Raw genomic sequence first — 20,990 nt, 5'->3', positions numbered from 1 at the left:
TTGAATATGTTGTCTTTATATCATGTTATTGAGATATTACTTGTTATTGCATGTTATGTTTCTTTTTGTAGTGACCCGTATCCATAATTAGCGATTAATGAGTATGTTAATCATGTGATCATGTTTTGATTTATTAATACATGATTCAAAGAGATTCCAGATGGATTAACGGACTTAAAAAATGGATCCAAAACACTCGAAAATGGTCCAGAGAGTCCCAAGACTCGAGTGGGATCGGAGCCACTGATCCAGGATCGGAGCTTCCGATCTTGTTGAGTTTGGAACCACATCGAAAGCAGGACGATCGGAGCTTCCGATCAGCAATCAAAGTTTTTGATCGGCCTTCGGTGACAGGTGTGTGGTTGCATGTAAAAGAATCGACGCGTGGAAATCGGAGCTTCTGAAGCAGGAACGGAGCTTCTGATCTACGGCGTTCGGAGCTTCCAATCATGGAACGGAGCTTCCGATTGCTGTCTATAAATATAGGTGCGAGGGCCTCATTTCAAAGCGCACTGAGTTCCTCTCCTTCGCCTGCATGGCTCTCTTTTAGGGCTTTGGGTACTCTTATTTTAGAGTTGGAGTAGGAAATATATTATTGCATAGTCAGACAGTGTCTCACATAGTAGCGGAGCGGCATCCGAGTAGCGGAGCGGAACTCAAAGCTGTGGAGCTGCAGCAGGGGTGTGCCCCTAGTTGCGGGATAGTCTCCATCAGTGGGATGACGATGAACGTAGGTATAGCTTTGGTCTCCTTAAATAATTTAGGAGTATGCAATAGCTTAGTTAATACTTTTAGAGCTTATTTAATGATGCATGGGTATTTGCATTGTAGAGTTGATGATAGGATTGGAACCTAGAGTAATACTGCTAAGACTTCTTGTAGAAAGGTACGTAAGTACAGACTGAGATGGCCAACATGATATATATTATATGTGTTGCATGAGTATGTGCTATATGTTTTACCATGTTTTACGGCTTTAGCACATGCATGTTTTTACGGCGGACGGCATATGGTATGATGTGAGTCATGACAGTTTCCATCGGTGAGGGGTTACTCCTTATGGATTCGTGTCTGGGGACACTTAGCCCCTGGTTTTGCTATCACTAAGAACGGAAACGATGGTGGGTTTTGACGCTTTAGTCGATAGGAGAATATGAGAGCGGCACCGCGGATTAGCTATTTGGCACAGCCCTGCATATTCTTGGCGCCCTGAGTGTACTATTTTACCCTTGTTTTAAATACACTTATGTGCTGCATATATTATATATATCATTGCTTATGTATTGAGCTTAGAGCTCACGTCCAGTATTTTTTGTATATCCTGTAGGTCTTTACCCTTAGGATTATTTGTAATTCAATTGGGTTGTATATTGGATTATTTAACCAGTTGTATTCTGCCGGTCTGCTTTTATTTTAAGTCTTTTGCAGCGATTTATTTTAAAGGCATGCTTAATTATACTCTAACTCTGATTAGGTAATGGATCCGGGTTGGGTCGCTACACTTTTACTAAGAATATCATTCTCATTGGAGTTATCCGGTTTTTGCTTTTTTTTTTGTATGTGTACTTGGCAACAGGTGGGGCAGGATCGAGTCAGAGGAGACTTGGTTAGCATCAAGATGAGGGAATATAAGTGAGACTCGGTTTAGAAGTCGAACAACATGTCAATCTAGTTGTATTTTGAAGCATGTTTAGAACTCGAACTTGTTTGATGTTTGTAGTATCTAATATTCTAATATTGAGGATTGAATGTTTTCGTTGCATGTATTTTATACCTCGTTATGTATTGAATGGAGTTTGAGTTGGAGAAATGAGTCGAGAGCAATTCTGAGTTTTTGTTCAGGGTTGGGCTCGCTCGATCTGCAGTTTTTTACCGATCGAGCGAGGAGTCCTAATTCTGTGAGGCAGAACTTTTCTCGCTCGATCGGTAATTTTTAACCGATCGAGCGAGAGGGCCTGGTCTTGGACAGGGTTTTGCTCGCTCGATCGATAAAGATTTATTGATCGAGCGAGGCCTGCAGCAGGAGCAAAATAAATTTTTTTTTTATTTCCGTTTCTTATTGCTTCTTGTATGGTTAGTGATCGTGTATCCGAGATTAGAAGTTTAGAATCGAGGTCTCACAGTAGAGAATTTATGTCCCATGCGGAAAACAATGAAATGTAAAACTCAAAACAACCATGAACTTGACAACATAAGAGGGGGGGGGGAGGGGAAGACCTATAGCCCTATACAATACTCACATTTAACAGAATGAGAAGGGAGGCAAAGGAAATGGTCCCATCCCGTGGCATATAATTTTAAAAGAACGTATTCCCAAAATTTTGCTTAAACAAGATAGAAAGAAAAAAATATATTACCAACTAATACCTTGGACTGTTTCTCCTTTACAGCTAAGAGCATTTCTTCCTATTTCTTAAGCGTCTCAGACAAATCAAACGACTGTTAATATGGTAGACTAAGAGTAAGTAACAAGGAAACAAAAGAAAGAAGCTAAAAACACAGAGGACAATCTCCAAAGATCAGGAACATCCAGAGCAAACTTACATAGTTCCAAGGAGATGGTGGTCATCCATGCCTGCAGGCATGCAACCAAATAATTATCATTATGATTCATGCAATGGTGTGGAAAAAAGGGGAGGAGGGGTGGGAAAAAACAAAATAATGGTTATGAATTGAGCTATCATTGAAGGGATGGTTTTTAGAATCTGAGCATGGATTTCAATAGTTTTGAAAACCTTCACGGGAAAATGTGTTTTAATAAAAGAGTTATCATGTTTCCGCTTCAAAATAGTGCAGAAAATCAAGCATCCGCAAAAAGACAATTGTGAGGGTGAATTTTCCTCATAATACTGACATGGAGGAAAAATAAATGACCGGCAAAAAACAAGCCTTCAGTCCAAGAAGAAAGTGCTGGTGTTACAAGGAGGTGAATTCTAAATCCAGAGATGTCTGTTCAAGTTATTAAGGCTATAAAATGGTGAATTCTTCCTCTTTTTCACCATTTAGAGTATCAACATAAATTGGCCACATGTATTCTAATTACAAGAAGTCAGAAGAAGTGAAATATGCTTAAAAAAATTGTTAAAAAGCAGTGAAATATGCTTCAGAGATGAGCTTTTCACATTTCGGAAGAGCCAGGAGACAGTGTAACTCAAGCTTCAAACCTATCCATAACAATAGTACATTAATTAAAATGAATTCTCAATACACAATGATAAGTGCATTTTGTGTGCATTATTTTTTGTTATTTTTATGTTTATTTTGTGTGCATTCATTTTATTTTATGTATTTTTATGTGTTTTAAGTGCATGTGTGTGTATTTCACTCCTCGGGTTGATTTTGTAGGAAAGTGGATTTTTGAAGTGTGAATTATGGAGCAGCTTTGGTAGAAAAATATTATTTAATTTTAAAGAGATCCAAATCCGATCTTCACTGTTCAGAATGAATTTCAAGATGTTTTGAAGCTGCTGTCAAACTTTCAGCTCGATCCAACGGCTAAAACTTAATATATGAATTTTTCAAAATCGTCGCGCGGAGCAGAAAAATTGACTCGCTCGAGCGAGAGTCTATGCTCGCTCGAGCGAGCGAGACCTGGACTGAAAAAAAATATGTTTGGACAGAGAGTTACTCGCTCGAGAGAGAGGCTATGCTCGCTCGAGCGAGCGTGGCGTGCAGATTCCATATATTTGGAAACTCTTGGTCGAAATAGATGCTATCTTTTAGAGATCCTTGGACACTTAAATACCGATTTTTGCATCAGATTGAAGGGTTCGAACACGCAGAGGTCGCAGAGGGCGGCTTCAAAGCTTGGGAGAAGATTTCTACACTTTTTCTTCTTCTGTTCTTCTTTATTTTTATTTATTGAATTATAATTTCAATTATTGAGTAGTTTGTTTTCAACCAAGACGGCGTGATTGAGCCAAACAAATTCATGTAGAAAACTTGGATGTTTGTTTTGGATTTTTCAGAGTTGATTTTATTTTATTGATTGTCAGATTTATATTTGTCTTGTGAATAGTCTGATCAACTGTTTGCTTGCATGTTAATCGATTCCAAGTCGATAGAGGAGGTTTCGATTTTGATCACTTTGATAATCAACATATTGTAAAACCTACTAGAAATAGAATTCGGTTTCAGTGTGCGGTTTGGGTGTAAACTGAATTTTCATAAATATTTAATGCATTCAAATTTGATTAGAATTACGAAAGACTAATCCGTCAATATTTGAGTAGGTTTGATTGTTCTAGAAATAGACCTTTGAACAAGATAAGAGAATTCCCGTGATCTAAGATTAAATCTGAGTCATGAATCAACTACATGTTACATGATTTGTTTGGTACCTACGTGTGTCTTGGTTGTCTTTGTTTTAATTATTTTTATCTCCAGTTATTTTTATTCTTATTTCTTAAGCAGTTTTTATTTTATATTCTTATTTTATTTAATTCAAAATCCTTTCTATTATTTTGTCTAGATTAAGCTAAATAATTAATTTTTGAGAATTGACAACAGTCCCTGTGGGATCGATACTTGGACTCTCTGTCCACTTTACTATTACTTGACCTGGTACGCTTGCCAGTAGATTTATATCACACCGATTTTGCCGGTCATGTTTTTGGCGCCGTTGCCGGGGACTGTTTAGTTAATATTAGGATAGATTATTTGCTTGAGACTAGACATTTTTTTTTCCTATTTTTTTGTTCCTTTTATTAATTTTAAATTTTAATTTTTTTTCTCTTTTTCTTGTGAGGTACTTGGAGATGGACCATCGACAGGTGTTCACAAGATTTGGCCAGCAATACTTGGAGCCTTTCTATGTTGCTTGGGGGAGATTCAATGATTTGACAAACAGATTTCAATGCCATCAGTTTTCGACTTACACCCTCACTAAAATTTTTTATGGTGGTTTGGATGAGATTACAAGAAGTTGGGTAGATTATGGAGCTTTGGCCACTGGCAGTCAATTGGTTAGAAGAAATGAAGACAGTGTGATGCACTTGTTAAATGATATGGCAGATTTCGACTACCATTGGCATTGTGATCCTTCATTGCAAGGTTGGAGTCACAAATATCCCTCAGATATCAACTGTAAAAATTTTTCGAACCAACCACCGGAGCGTCAAGAAGAGTGTGTATGGTATTTTGTGGATCATGTGGCTCAGTTGGAGAATCTTTTGCGGCAACAAACAGAGACAAATCAATTCTTAGAAAGCTGTATCAAGTTTTGGAGTTTTTTGGATGAACAGATTGCGCTTCTTAGAGAACCAAATTTGGAGATCTGCCAAGAGAGTGAAGTAACTGAGCCAGAGCATGAGGAAATTATTTTTGAAGAAGAGCCAATAGTGGACTTGGAGGAGGAAGAAACATACAAGGCTACATATTTTACCTCGTCAATGGTCGTTCCATGTACACCGTTAGAAGATTCTTTCTTGCCATTGACGCCACCTCTAGCTTATTCCATCCTCTATGACCTTCAGTCTAGATTCGGAGTCTCCTTCCAAAAGAAATAATTCATGCCGAGTGTTGTTGGACCGACAAGCCTCAACTGCATATATCACGCCAAGCTTGAGGGCGAAGGAAATAAAAACCCACATGTAGATTCGTATGATTCTTACTATGGGCGGCAGCCGCTCTTTGATGGTTGCTTCTGTATAGTCGGGCTGTAGACTATAAACTTAGCGCTTACTGGGAGGAAACCTAGTATTATTTCCCTTGATATTTTAGTTTAATTTTTTGTTTTTGTTTATTTCTATTTGATTTTTCTTCTTTCCCATTCCAGTTTGCCTAGCGTGCCGATATACACAGTGTGTTGTTGCTCTCCCAGCTGATACTGTCAAGAAGGAAGAGGATGAATCGAAAACCAGGGGAGTGTTATTTTTGTTCTCATTGTGTTTTTGTTCGTATTTGCATTTGTGTGTTTGTTATGCATTCTGTTCATTGTTCTGAAGCATTGAGGGCAATGTTTTGGATAAGTATGGGGGGTAGATAGACTAGTTTATTGCATTGTTTGTTATGTTTGTGTTGCATCTGTCATGTTTTGTGTTTGTTTGCATCTAATTTGTTTTTGTTGTTGTTTGTTTAGTCTTGCATGAGTAGGATGAGTCATAATAGCCAATGATGATGAAGTTTATTTGAAAAATTGGTTTTTTGAAAAATTTTGCTCTTGACTTGACATGAAAAACCATAGGTTGAACCGTGAATATTTATAAGCGCTAATGTTAGACCAGTGAATTGTAGCGAAAGATTTGATGAAGTTTCTGTCTGTTTGACCATTGCACGACAATAGGTGGTTTGTGGATCTTGATTGTGTTCTATGAATTTTGATAAGGCTCTAGATTACACTTATGATCTTGGGCGCACCTAGAAAAAAAAATTTCAATTCCATCCGGGCCTTGAAAGGAATAAAATCCTATAAAGATTAAATTTAAGTCTAAGTATGCGGATTAAATGGGATTGATGCTCCATCCGGGCTACAGATGAGGGGATTAGAAAGAAAAAATAGAATGATTTTTCGTATCCTATCAAAGTTTTAGCTAAGTATGCGAGTAATTATTGGGGCTAAAGCAATACCGGGTGCAAAATTCGGAGGTGTGTAATTCATTATCTCAAGGGAGGTGGGTATGTCTAGAGGTCATTGGAAGGAATGTACACTTGAAAAGTGAAACTTGCACTGGTTTGTCATAGGTCGCTAAGCAGTTTTGAGATGAATTCGGTCTAAACTGCATAAAACTGGAATGACATTCCACACACACACACGTTCACGTTAAACCGAAAGTGTATTATGAAAAGTTGAGAGCATGTCTGTGTTTCTGGCTTTGTGATTGAACTTCTCGGAGGCTGTGCACATTTATGAATTGTCCTTACTTATGTTTTTGTTTGCATAGTGTTTTTGCATGTTTTGCTCGAGGGCGAGCAAGGTTTAAGTATGGGGGTGTTGATAAGTGCATTTTGTGTGCATTATTTCTTGTTATTTTTATATTTATTTTGTGTGCATTCATTTTATTTTATGTATTTTTATGTGTTTTAAGTGCATGTGTGTGTATTTCACTCCCCGGGTTGATTTTGTAGGAAAGTGGATTTTTGAAGTGTGAATTATGCAGCAGCTTTGGTAGAAAAATCATATTTAATTTTAGAAAGATCCAAATCCGATCTCGACTATTCAGAATGAAGTTCAAGATGTTTTGAAGCTTCTGTCCAAATTTCAGCTCGATCCGACAGCTAGAACATTAGATATGAATTTTTCAAAATCATCGCGCGGAGCAGGAAAATTGACTCGCTCGAGCGAGAGTCTATGCTCGCTCGAGCGAGCGAGACCTGGACTGAAAAAAAAAATGTTTGGACAGAGAGTTGCTCGAGAGAGAGAGAGGCTATGCTCGCTCGAGCGAGCGTGGCATGCAGATTCCATATATTTGGAAAGTCTTGGTCGAAATAGATGTTATCTTTTAGAGATCCTTGGACACTTAAATACCGATTTTTGCATCAGACTGAAGGGTTCGAACACGCAGAGAATGCAGAGGGCGGCTTCAAAGCTTGGGAGAAGATCTCTACACTTTTTCTTCTTCTGTTTTTCTTTATTTTTATTTATTGAATTATAATTTCAATTATTGAGTAGTTTGTTTTCAACCAAGACGGCGTGATTGGGCCGAACAAATTCATGTAGAAAACTTGGATGTTTGTTTGGGATTTTTCAGAGTTAATTTTATTTTATTGATTGTCAGATTTATATTTTTCTTGTGAATAGTCTGATCAACTGTTTGCTTGCATGTTAATCGATTCCAAGTCGGCAGAGGAGGTTTTGATTTTGATCACTTTGATAATCAACATATTGTAAAACCGACTAGAAATAGAATTCGGTTTCAGTGTGCGGTTTGGGTGTAAACTGAATTTTCATAAATATTTAATGCATTCAAATTTGATTAGAATTACGAAAGATTAATCCGTCAATATTTGAGTAGGTTTGATTGTTCTATAAATAGACCTTTGAACAAGATAGGAGAATTTTCGTGATCTAAGATTAAATCTGAGTCATGAATCAACTACATGTTACATGATTTGTTTGGTACCTACGTGTGTCTTGGTTGTCTTTGTTTTAATTATTTTTATCTCCAGTTATTTTTATTTTTATTTCTTAAGCAGTTTTTATTTTATATTCTTATTTTATTTAATTCAAAATCATTTCTATTATTTTGTCTAGATTAAGCTAAATAATTAATTTTTGAGAATTGACAACAGTCCCTGTGGGATCGATACTTGGACTCTCTGTCCACTTTACTATTACTTGACCTGGTACGCTTGCCAGTAGATTGATATCACACCGATTTAGCCGGTCACACAACTTACTTCCCTTTCCTCTTCTCCATCATCAGCCTCCAAATATTATTGTCCCATTTCTATGGGAGTAGATAATGCAGCTGCTCTAGTTGAGCGCCGACGACATTCTTTCCGCTCCTTTATTTCAAGCAATTTTGACTCAACCGCTTTTATGCGTTTGAATCGAGCAATCTGAAGTAATTCCCAAGACTTAAATGCGGCGGAGTACAATCACTTGTTCAAGAAATCTAGTCGTAGTAACGAGGCGGACAAAGAAATTATGAAGTTCAATGAAAGACATCTGAGAGATGATGCCAACCTTCTTAGCTCTTTGATCAGCAGAGGAATTACTCCTTGATTGATAGATGATTCCAGTTCATATTCTGCCACTAGCTTCATAGCTTCAAAAAAGGAAATAAATTCCTGGACATATGGCCAAATGAAATTCGACATTTTACAAAAATATCAATAACTTTTGTAAGCACATGTCCTTATCGTGTGACCAAAATCTAAAACCAGTACCTTTAACATGTCTAGTGAAGCTTTAAGAATTTGAATCCGGTCTTTATATTAATTTTTTTCTGTTAACTCACCGAGATAATATTGAACTTGTATCAAAGACCGCGAGTTAAATATTTTTAAATGATAGCTTTCAGAGGCATCCAATACATCATATTATCACATAAATGAAAATAAGTTGTAGTTTTTTTTTCAATCACATTTGAAAGAAAGTGAGTTAAAGATCAAAACAGAAAACAAAATCGTACATTCACCCATTTAGACTAATTTGTCTATCATGACACTCCAAAAAAATATTCAACACCTACAAGAAGATATTTGAGGTTGGCATTACAGATATCATCCTTCGTCTCATTAGACGAAAATAACCCCAACTTTCCAATCATATACTGACATTTCCTCACGAGGTTGCAACCGTTTCTCACAGTTTCCTGATAATTATTATGAAAGAAAACAAAACATATTAATGAGATCGTGATCAAAGGAAAAGATAGCAGAATATAACCCATATCTTCGCACATTCTTTATTAACCTGTTCGATTGAGGAATCGGAGGCAATTTGGTGAATCTTTTGAGCCTGCTCGAATAGAGCTGGCAACGTAACGTCCTCCATCTGTAATTCCATAATAGCTGAATAGGTTTCTCTACTCAAGTTGTGAAATTGAAAACGCAGATTAAAATCAGAGGAGAATTCAAGAACTTTGTGTAACACAACTTTTCTGACATGTAGAAACTTGTGAACGTTACACTTATTTCAAGAAACTAACTACCACGATTTTTCAGCATTTAGGGTTGATTTTACCTGCTGTGTCACCAAGTTTCTGTTGGAAAATACTGGCGGTCAGATCAATCACGATTGATACCCGGTGCAGCGGAAGTTTAAAATTTTATCATGGAACAATTCCATGGTGTGGGTATCAACCATTCAACGATTAAATTATTGTGTGTGTAAAATTCAAATAACAATTAATTAAATTTTACCTTCAATCTCGAATCGAGATCAATGGACACCACACAGATTTCTCTGCGCTTCTTGTATCTCCCAGGAACTGATGAACTCCTTCAATCAGGTCCACGAATGGGGTTTAAATCCCTCTGATAGATTGCACTAGAAAATCTATCAGAAGTTTTTCTGCGAAGAGATTAAACGAATCTGATTCGTTATTCCTGACTGCGATTCAAAATCACAGACCGAAATTTCTCGGGCAGAGAACAGGGAGGGGACGGCCGAAAACTTTTGAGAGAGAGGAGGGTTTCGATTTTCTGTCTCAAAAATTATGAGCTGTTATGTCTAATTTCTGTACTGCAATAACTTATTTATAATGCAGGCCACTAACACCTTAGGGCCCATTAGTCATAAGTTGAGGCCCGACAAGCAAAGCCCGCTCGTTCAGAAATTAATATAAAATTCATCGTGACTCCGATTGATAAACGATTTTACCAATGTGCACAGAAACCATTTCTGCACATTTTAAAGTCAAAATAAATTTTCCTGAATCCGAATTCAGTGGTTTCCTAAAATGTCCATCCCTATGTCATTTTAGGAAATCCTACTCCCTTACTCTTATTTAAGAAGTCCAACTCATTAGTTCATTAAATTTAACTCTTTAAATTTAACTATCTCAACGGGGATTAAAACTCCATTACACTGTGTGACCCTCAATGGTTCAGGGATACAGCTAGCCGTGGGCTCACAACTCCTTGTGACTCGGAACAACACTTTCCGACTTGCCCAACGAATCAAGGTAAAGCGCCTAGCAACATCGCCCCATGATTCCCTAGGTATCACTGATAGTGCCTACAAGAACCAGTAGATTTTGGTTAGCGTACAGTACGGTCCCTTCATCCATATATCCCGATCGAATCAACAACCATTGGTATATCGAGAGTCGCTCAAGATTCGATAACTATGCAATACATCTTGAAGATCAAATTAGTGACATCGCATGTGCTACTAAGAAACCATTTCTTAAATCACATCAAGTACTCTGGCCAGAGATTTATCACACTAATATCTCCTCAGATCGCATAGGATATCCACACTCGCAAGTATGTGGTGAATCCTTGACAACAATGCATTGACTCCTATATGTGTCGTAACTGTACCAATCTCGACACCTGATGACCCCATAGAGTCGGTAAACGAGTCAAAGCACAGCACTAGCATATAGAGTCTCCATGATGTTTCAAGTCGTAAGGACTAATGGTGTACAACCAAAACCGCGGACTTTATCCACTCGATAAGTGATAACCACTTGGAAAGTCCGGATAGGGTAGTTCGATTATTCATCCTATGAATATCCATTTGCATGCTTCGAACATCTCCATGTTCCCTACCAATGAAACGTGGTACTCCGCATCGCAAATGCTAGTCTCAAACTCGAGCGATCCTTATCCTTATTATCGGACGGCTCAATCGACTAGGAACGGTTTTTAGAATATACAGTGACTATAAGATGTATTTCATGATAGACATCTCCATGTTCTACCACATCTTACATACACTATAGTATATTCAAGGTCTTTATCAAAACAACAATAGTATATCACAATAAACAATATGAAGTAATATAAAGTCATTGCCATAAAAGTGTAAATAATATAAACAAAAGATTGTTTATACAAAGAGTCATCAAAGCCCATAGCCACACAGTTGGCTCACTGGGCACCCACTCTTACATCTCCCACTTGCCCTATAGCCAACTAGTCATACTACGTAGACCCATTGCTTTGCGATGTTTGTCAAACAATGGTCCTGGCAAAGGCTTAGTAAGCGGATCAGCGATATTGTCTGCAGAGGCCACTCGTTCGACAATGATGTCTCCTCTTTCCACAATCTCCCGGATTATGTGGTATTTCCTCAGTACGTGTTTGGATCTTTGATGAGACCTTGGTTCCTTTGCTTGAGCAACGGCACCCGTGTTGTCACAGTACACCGGGACTGGACCAACAAATTCAGGAATGACGCCCAACTCTTGGACGAACTTCCTCATCCAAACGGCCTCTTTAGCAGCAGCTGATGCTGCAATGTATTCAGCCTCAGTGGTGGAATCCGCTGTGGTGTCCTGCTTGGAACTCTTCAAGAGACAGCACCGCCATTGAGCATGAACACAAATCCAGAGGTTGACTTCGAGTCATCCACATCACTTTGGAAGCTAGAGTCGGTATAGCCTTCCAATTTGAGTTCTCGTCCTCCATAAACCATGAACATATTCTTAGTCCTTCGCAAGTACTTAAGAATGTCCTTCACGGCTTTCCAATGCATTTGACCAGGATTAGACTGATATCTGCTCGTGACACTCAGAGCAAATGCTACATCCGGTCTGGTAGATATCATCCCATACATGATACTACCTATAGCTGACGCATATGGTACATGTGTCATATTCTCTATCTCTTCATCAGTCTTGGGACACATAGACTTGGATAGAGAAACTCCATGACACATGGGTAGATGTCCTCTTTTGGACCCATCCATTGAAAACCGTTTCAATATGGTATCGATGTAGGTTGATTGAGTGAGTCCTATCATTCTCTTAGACCTATCTCTATAGATCTGTATCCCAAGAATGTAGGATGCCTCTCCCAAATCCTTCATCGAAAATCTACCTGATAACCATATCTTTGTTGACTGCAACATCCCTACATCATTCCCAATGAGTAGGATGTCATCAACATAAAGTACTAAGAATGTCACCGCATCCTTAACTACTTTCTTGTACACGCAAGGTTCCTCCGGGTTCTTGATGAAACCAAAATCTTTTATTGTTTCATCAAATTTCTGGTTCCAACTTCTTGATGCTTGTTTTAGACCATAAATTGATCTCTGAAGCTTGCATACCTTATGCTCGCTTCCCATGGATGTGTACCCCTCAGGCTGCTTCATATAGATTTCTTCCTTAATGTCTCCATTAAGAAAAGCAGTCTTCACATCCATTTGCCATATCTCATAGTCATACATGCAGCTATGGCAATCAGGATTCTTATGGACTTGAACATTGCAACTGGTGAAAAGGTTTCATCATAGTCAACTCCTTGCCTTTGAGTATAACCTTTCGCCACCAATCGCGCCTTGTAGGTCAATACCTTACCATCAGGCCCAAGCTTTCTCTTGTAGATCCATTTACACCCTATTGGAACAATTCCATCGGGAGGATCTACTAAAGACCAACTTGGTTTGTATGCATCGAATCCAATTCTGACTGCATAGCTTCAAGCCATAAATTCGAATCCGCATCAGAAATTGCTTCCTTGAAGTTTCTTGGATCACATCCAATGTCGGGTTCATCTTGATCCCCTTCAAGAAGAAGACCATATCGAACTGGAGGTCTAGAAGTCCTTTCGGATCTTCTAGGTGCATGCGTTCCAGCAATGGTTCCTGAGGTGTAGGATCGTTATTTTGTATTTCGGGTTCTTCTCGAACTTCTTCGAGTTCCATCATCTCGCCTTTCTTATCCAATAAGAACTCCTTCTCCAAGAAGGTGGCATTCCTAGAAACAAACACCTTTGTTTCAGCAGGATAATAGAAATAATATCGATTGAATTCTTCGGATACCCTACAAAATAACATAAGCTGGATCGACTATCCAACTTATCTCCCACTGTCGCTTCACATAAGCAGGACATCCCCAAATCCTCAAGTACGAATACTTAGGAGCTTTGCCATTCCATAACTCGTATGGTGTTTTGTCCACTGCTTTAGTGTGGACGTTGTTCAACAACATACCGCCGTTTCAAGCGCATAGCCCCAAAACGAAGGTGGAAGCTCAGTGAAGCTCATCATAGATCGAACCATGTCCAACAAAGTTCGATTACGACGCTCCGATACACCATTAAGCTGTGGTGTCATAGGAGGAGTCCACTGAGAGAGAATCCCATTCTCTTTCAGATAGTCCAAAAACTCGGTACTCAAGTATTCTCCACCTCGATCGATCGAAGTGCTTTAATACTTTTACCTAGCTTGTTTTCTACTTCAGCCCTGAATTCTTTGAACTTTTCAAATGCTTCAGACTTATATTTCATTAAATATAAATACCCATACCTTGAATAATCATCAGTAAAGGTAATGAAGTAGGTGTGGCCATGTTGAGTCCCTACTCTAAATGGACCACAAACATCTGTATGGATCAAATCCAACAGATTCTGACTACGCTCAGGTTTCCCCTTAAAAGGAGATTTAGTCATTTTTCCTTTTAGGCAGGATTCACAAGTAGGTAGAGAATTAATATCAGACATATCAAACATGCCCTCTCCCACTAGCTTGTTCATCCTCCTTGAGGAAATATGACCTAGCCTAGCATGCCAAAGGTTTGCCGGGTTTTGACTATCGATTTTCCTTTTGTTTGTTGTCGCCGGTTTATCAACATAATTCACTGGAACGTCTTTTAGTTTTAAGTTGTATAGATCGTTTTCAAGTTGTCCATTCCAATTAAACATTCATTCTTGTAAATATTGCAAATCCCATTCACAAAATTGCAAGAATAACCATCTCTATCAAGCATAGAAATAGAAATAATGTTTTTAATTAAATCTGGCACAAATAAAACATCTATCAAAAGTAACTTAAAACCGTTCTGCAAAAAATAAATATTTCCCATAGCTATGGATTTAACTCTGGAACCATTCCCGAGCCTTGATTGGGTCTCACCCATCCTTATTCTATTACTTCTTGTTATCATTTGCAACTCATTGCAAATATGAGATCTACATCTGGTATCCAATACCCAAGAAGTAGTATTAAGAAAAACATTTATTTCAATGTAAAACATACCCTTTGCAGTTCGCAACTGCTTGGGGTATTCCTTGCAGTTACGTTTCCAATTACCGGGTTTCTTGCAGTCATGGCAAACTTGTTTAGACTTGTCCAATTTTGCATGTAACATTTGGCCTTGAGATCATGGTCCAACCATTTCTCTAATTCGGCCAACCTTTCGGCAGTTACATCAGCCGGGGCTGTTTTCGGAGAAGCCTTTTCTAACACTTAGAAAATCTTTTTCCGAACTTAGGACAATCTTAACTTATGGAATCATTCTGTATTGTTTGCGTCAATAAGTTTGTTTTGTTGGAGAACAGAAACATGTGGATTACTGAGATAAAACAGACAATTATCGATGATTGTTTAAATAATTTACTAAGACATAAAATTGGCGAATTTTATTTTATGAATCTCACTCCCACTATTTTAACGATTTCACCACCTCTAGTGAAAACGGGAAACTTTTTCCTTAGTGAGAACATGGAGTCCAATTGACAAACTTATGGTCCCGAATAATATCAGCCAACCATAATTCTCAAAAGGTAGAGCCCAATTGCTTCCAAAGCAACCCCCATGTGTTTACCTCATGTCCAATAAGGGCCCAATAATATGACGCCGTTTAAAGTGACATGTCAAGATGACCCATCAATATTAAGTTGTGATGGACGGTCGCCATGTGGATCCCCCAATAATATGAGCCGATCCCATGGGAGTTCCACCCAACTTACAACATTTTTCGATCCAATGTACAGCTTTCCGACGGACGGGCCCCCCCAATAATATGAGCCGGACCGTATCCGCGGGTAGCATCACATACATTGACCGTTGATGGAAGGTGGGAACATTTAAACAAATTTAAATTTCCTTTATTTATCTTGATATAAATTTTAAATCATATTTAAAATGAGGGATTTTTAATTATAAAAATATTTGTCTCATCATATTCATTTTATTGCATGCTTGCCGGATTCACGCAATTTATGTCTAAACATGCATACAATCATAATATCAAATATTATATAGGATGATCGATTCCATTTCTAATTGACCCGTGGTTGCCAATCACGGGTCTTAGTCCAATCCTAGGTAATATGCAGTATGCAATGCAATCCTATTACATGTGTAAGAGTGGGTGCCCAGTGAGCCAACTGTGTGGCTATGGGCTTTGATGACTCTTTGTATAAACAATCTTTTGTTTAATATTATTTACACTTTTATGGCAATGACTTTATATTACTTCATATTGTTATATTGTGATATACTATTGTTGTTTTGATAAAGACCTTGAATATACTATAGTGTATGTAAGATGTGGTAGAACATGGAGATGTCTATCATGAAATACATCTTATAGTCACTGTATATTCTAAAAACCGTTCCTAGTCGATTGAGCCGTCCGATAATAAGGATAAGGATCGCTCGAGTTTGAGACTAGCATTTGCGATGCGGAGTACCACGTTTCATTGGTAGGGAACATGGAGATGTTCGAAGCATGCAAATGGATATTCATAGGATGAATAATCGAACTACCCTATCCGGACTTTCCAAGTGGTTATCACTTATCGAGTGGATTAAGTCCGCGGTTTTGGTTGTACACCATTAGTCCTTACGACTTGAAACATCATGGAGACTCTATATGCTAGTGCTGTGCTTTGACTCGTTTACCGACTCTATGGGGTCATCAGGTGTCGAGATTGGGTACAGTTACGACACATATAGGAGTCAATGCATTGTTGTCAAGATTCACCACATACTTGCGAGTGTGGATATCCTATGCGATCTGAGGAGATATTAGTGTGACAAATCTCTGGCCAGAGTACTTGATGTGATTTAAGAAATGGTTTCTTAGTAGCACATGCGATGTCACTAATTTGATCTTCAAGATGTATTGCATAGTTATCGAATCTTGAGCGACTCTCGATATACCAATGGTTGTTGATTCGATCGGGATATATGGATGAAGGGACCGTACTGTACGCTAACCAAAATCTACTGGTTCTTGTAGGCACTATCAGTGATACTAGGGAATCATGGGGCGATGTTGCTAGGCGCTTTACCTTGATTCGTTGGGCAAGTCGGAAAGTGTTGTTCCGATTCACAAGGAGTTGTGAGCCCACGGCTAGCTGTATCCCTGAACCATTGAGGGTCACACAGTGTAATGGAGTTTTAATCCCCGTTGAGATAGTTAATTTAAAGAGTTAAATTTAATGAACTAAGGAGTTGGACTTCTTAATTAAGAGTAAGGGAGTAGGATTTCCTAAAATGACATAGGGATGGACATTTTTGGAAACCATGAATTCGGATTCAGGAAAATTTATTTTGACTTTAAAATGTGCAGAAATGGTTTCTGTGCACATTGGTGAAATCAGTTCATCAATCGGAGTCACGATGAATTTTATATTAATTTCTGAACGAGCGGGCTTTGCTTGTCGGGCCCCAGCTTATGACTAATGGGCCCTAAGGTGTTAGTGGCCTGCATTATAAATAAGTTTATTTCAGTACAGAAATTACATACAACAGGTCATAATTTTGAGACAGAGAAAATTTTCGAATCCTATCTCTCTCTCTGTTCGGCCGACCCCTCCCCCTCTGCCCGAGATTTTCCGGTCTGTGATTTTGAATTGCAGTCTGGAATAGCGAATCAGATTCGTTTATTCTCTTCGCAGAAAACTTCTGATAGATTTTCTAGTGCAATCTATCAGAGGGATTAAACCTCTGTTCGTGGACCTGATTGAAGGAGTTCATCGGTTCCAAGGAGAGACAACAAGAGCAGATCAAATCTGTTGGTGTCCAGTAATCTCGTTGCGAGATTGAAGGTAAAATTTAATTAATTGTTATTTGAATTTTACACACACAATAATTTAATCGTTGAATGGTTGATACCCACAACATGGAATTGTTCCATGATAAAATTTTTAAACTTCCGCTGCACCGGGTATCAATCGTGATTGATCAGAGAGCCGCGTATTTTCCAACAGTGGTATCAGAGCCAGGTTGCTCAGATCAAACGATTAAATTAATCAATTGTACAAAATTTTTGAGTCTCGGTTTTTGAAACAAAATAAATATTTTTAAATAAAAAAAAAAAAAAAAAATTTTCGGGTCAAAACCCGGGCAGCGATTGGATCGCTGCCCGGTGGGGCAGCAATTGTTGCTGCCCCGGGCGGCGCACGGCGCCGCCCAAAGGGGGCGCACGGCGCCGCCCAAGGCGGCGACCGTCGCCGCCCAGGGCAGCGCTGTGCGCTGCCCAGCGCAGCGCTGGGCGCTGCGCAGGGCAGCGCTCGGCGCTGCCCAGGGGCGGCGCTCGGCGCCGCCCAGGGCAGCGCACGGCGCTGCCCTAAGGGGGCAGCCGGGCTGCCCCCGGCCGCGCCCCGGGTGCGGGCCGGCCCGGGAGTGTCCCGGGCGGCCGCGGGAAAAATAATTTTTTTATTTAAAAATTAATTTTAATATTTAAAATTTTATTTTTGGTCCGGTCAAAAATTGTTTTTGATTGGTTCACGAGATTTCGGATCGAATTGTTCGAGTCCGTAAATTTTAAAATTGATTTTGGATAAATTTGAATTTTTGGAAAATTTTAATATTTTATCCGTAAATTGAATTTTGAAATCAATTATTTTGGTACAATTGATGATAAGATATGATCTTATGATATATTAATTAAAATATGATTTTATTTGTAAAATTGGATTTTATAGATAAAATATGATTTTATTTGATATAGAGATAAAATATGATTTTATATGTGAAATGAGATTTTATATATAAAATATGATTTTATCTTGTTTAAATTTGAATTGCCACAGCATGTTATCCAATAAATTAATTTTGAATTAAATGTTATTGGATAAGGATGATCGATTGCCATGACCAATTTTGTAGGTGTATGTTAGGAATTTACATTTTGTCTTTATTATTGTTGGTTTTATTAATGGGCCTGGTTTATGGCCCGATATGAATGTCATATGTAATAAAAGTGGGCTTGGTTTATAGCCCGTTCCCACCCCCTAAAAATGTATCCCCTACTTGTCATTGTTATTTATTGTAAATACATTAGATTTAGTGGGAGATCAAGATTTGAAGATGGTGGGCCCAGCAGACAATGAAGACTGAAGAAATGTAAATTGGAAGCATATGTAATAGGATTGCATTTGCATACTGCATATTACCTAGGATTGGACTAAGACCTGTGATTGGCAACCACGGGTCAATTAGAAATGGAATCGATCATCCTAAATAATATGTGATATTATGATTGTATGCATGTTTAGACATAAATTGCGTGAATCCGGCAATGCATGCAATAAATTAAATATGATGAGACAAATATTTTTATAAATAAAATCCCTCATTTTAAATATGATTTAAAATTTATATCAAGATAAATAAAGGAAATTTAAATATTGTTTAAATGTTCCTACCTTCCATCAACGGTCAATGTATGTGATGCTACCGCGGATACGGTCCGGCTCATATTATTGGGGGGGCCCGTCCGTCGGAAAGCTGTACATTGGATCGACAAATGTTGTAAGTTGGGTGGAACTCCCATGGGATCGGCTCATATTATTGGGGATCCACATGGCGACCGTCCATCACAACTTAATATTGATGGGTCATCTTGACATGTCACTTTAAACGGCGTCATATTATTGGGCCCTTATTGGACATGAGGTAAACACATGGGGGTTGCTTTGGAAGCAATTGGGCTCTACCTTTTGAGAATTATGGTTGGCTGATATTATTCGGGACCATAAGTTTGTCAATTGGACTCCATGTTCTCACTAAGGAAAAAGTTTCCCGTTTTCACTAGAGGGTGGTGAAATCGTTAAAATAGTGGGAGTGAGATTCATAAAATTAAATTCGCCTATTTTATGTCTTAGTAAATTGTTAAACAATCATTGATATATGTCTGTTTTCTTTTCAGTATTTCATACAATGAATTCGCGAAATCCATTATTCTCGATCCTCGAACAAAACAAGTTGACTGGCGCCAACTATACGGAATGGTTCCGGAAGTTGAAGATTGTCTTAACTTCGGAGAAAATGCTCTACGTGTTAGAGAAAGCACCTCCGAAGGAAGCACCAGCTGACATAAGTCCGGAGGAATTGGCCAAACTTGATGCATGGTGTGACCATGACATCAAGACCAAATGCTATATGCAAGCCTCGATGTCTGATGAACTCCAGAGGCGATTTGAGGACACGGTGAATGCTGCTGAAATTCACACGCAACTCAAGGAACTTTTTGGGGCTCAGTCGAGGGCTGAAAGGTTCGCTACTGTTAAGGAGTTGATGACGTGCCGCATGCGTGAAGGGACTTCGGTCCGTGATCATGGGGTACGAGTGATTTGGCTCATACAGAAGTTGGCGACCCTAGATTTGGTGTTGGAGCATGAACTCAATGTGGATTTATTGCTTCTGTCTCTTCCTTCTTCATTTGATGGATTTGTGATAAATTTTAATATGAACAAGATAGAGGCCACCCTTGAAGAGATGGTCAATATGCTCGTTACATATGAATCCACACTTAAGAAGGATAAGCCAGCTTTCTTGGTGGGCTCCTCATCTTCTGCGAAGAAGGGGCCAAGTATGAAGGGCAAGAAACGTTCTACCCCACCCAAGAAAGTCGAGCCCGAGAAGAAGCAAAAGACAAAGGCTTCAAACAATGGAAAATCCAAGGATGTTTGCCATTACTGCAAGAAGCCGGGTCATTGGAAGCGCAACTGCAAGGAATATCTTGAGCAGTTGGGAACTGCAAAGGGTATGTTCTATATTGAAATAAACATGTCACTTAATACAACTTCTTGGGTATTGGATACCGGATGTGGATCTCACATTTGCAATGATTTGCAGGTGATGACAAGAAGTCGCAGGCTTAGAATGGGTGAGACCCAGCTGAGGCTCGGAATGGTTCCAGAGTTGAAGCTACGGCCATTGGAGATGTTTGTTTGACTTTGCAGAACGGTTTTAAATTATTGTTAAGAGATGTTTTATTTGTGCCAGATTTAATTAAAAACATTATTCTATTTCTATGCTTGATAGAGATGGTTATTCTTGCAATTTTGTGAATGGGATTTGCAATATTTACAAGAATGAATGTTTAATTGGAAATGGACAACTTGAAAACGATCTATACAACTTAAAACTAAAAGACGTTCCAGTGAATTATGTTGATAAACCGGCGACAACAAACAAAAGGAAAATCGATAGTCAAAACCCGGCAAACCTTTGGCATGCTAGGCTAGGTCATATTTCCTCAAGGAGGATGAACAAGCTAGTGGGAGAGGGCATGTTTGATATGTCTGATATTAATTCTCTACCTACTTGTGAATCCTGCCTAAAAGGAAAAATGACTAAATCTCCTTTTAAGGGGAAACCTGAGCGTAGTCAGAATCTGTTGGATTTGATCCAC

The 20,990-nt window shown here is 38.7% G+C and overlaps 1 pseudogene; it reads right to left on the bottom strand.

Moving 5' to 3' along the window:
- Nucleotides 1-2,297: 2,297 nt before the first annotated feature.
- LOC140889321 (PP2A regulatory subunit TAP46-like) overlaps nucleotides 2,298-20,990 on the bottom strand; it is a 38,702-nt pseudogene continuing 20,009 nt past the window's right edge.

The sequence above is a fragment of the Henckelia pumila genome, chromosome 3 (assembly GCF_033568475.1).
Source record: "Henckelia pumila isolate YLH828 chromosome 3, ASM3356847v2, whole genome shotgun sequence".
In the NCBI taxonomy this organism is placed as follows: domain Eukaryota; kingdom Viridiplantae; phylum Streptophyta; class Magnoliopsida; order Lamiales; family Gesneriaceae; genus Henckelia; species Henckelia pumila.
The sequence above is the reverse complement of the archived record's forward strand: the minus strand, read 5'-3'. Positions and strand labels throughout refer to the sequence as shown.